At 47.4% G+C, this 473-nt stretch overlaps 1 protein-coding gene across 3 annotated transcripts in view; it reads right to left on the reverse strand.

The window, feature by feature from the left end:
• ASIC2 (acid sensing ion channel subunit 2) overlaps window positions 1-473 on the reverse strand; it is a 1,100,666-nt gene that overhangs the window by 22,905 nt on the left and 1,077,288 nt on the right. The window lies entirely within an intron of this gene.

The raw sequence follows: 473 nt of genomic DNA on the forward strand, positions 1-473 counted from the left end.
ACCAGGCTAACCCATCCCCCCACCCCCCTCCCCTCTAGAACCCTCAGGTTGTTTTTCAGAGTCCATCGTCTCTCCTCTCTCCTGGTTCATCTCCCCCTCTGACTTACTCCCCTTCATTCTTCCCCTCCTGCTATCTTCTTCTTTTTCTTTTTTCTTAACATATGTTGCATTATTTGTTGCAGAAGCACAGATCTGCGACTCAACAGTCTTGCACAATTCACAGTGCTCGCCATAGCACATACCCTCCCCAGTGTCTATCAGCCAGCCACCCCATCCCTCCCACCCCCACCACTCCAGCAACCCTCAGTTTGTTTCCTGAGATTAAGAATTCCTCCTATCAGTGAGGTCATATGATACATGTCTTTCTCTGATTGACTTATTTCACTCAGCATAACACCCTCCAGTTCCATCCATATCCTTGCAAACGGCAAGATCTCATTCCTTTTGATGGCTGCATAATATTCCATTGTGTA

This window comes from Callorhinus ursinus, unplaced genomic scaffold (assembly GCF_003265705.2).
Source record: "Callorhinus ursinus isolate GAN/ISIS: 27379988/994484 unplaced genomic scaffold, GSC_fseal_2.0 scaffold34, whole genome shotgun sequence".
In the NCBI taxonomy this organism is placed as follows: Eukaryota; Metazoa; Chordata; class Mammalia; order Carnivora; family Otariidae; genus Callorhinus; species Callorhinus ursinus.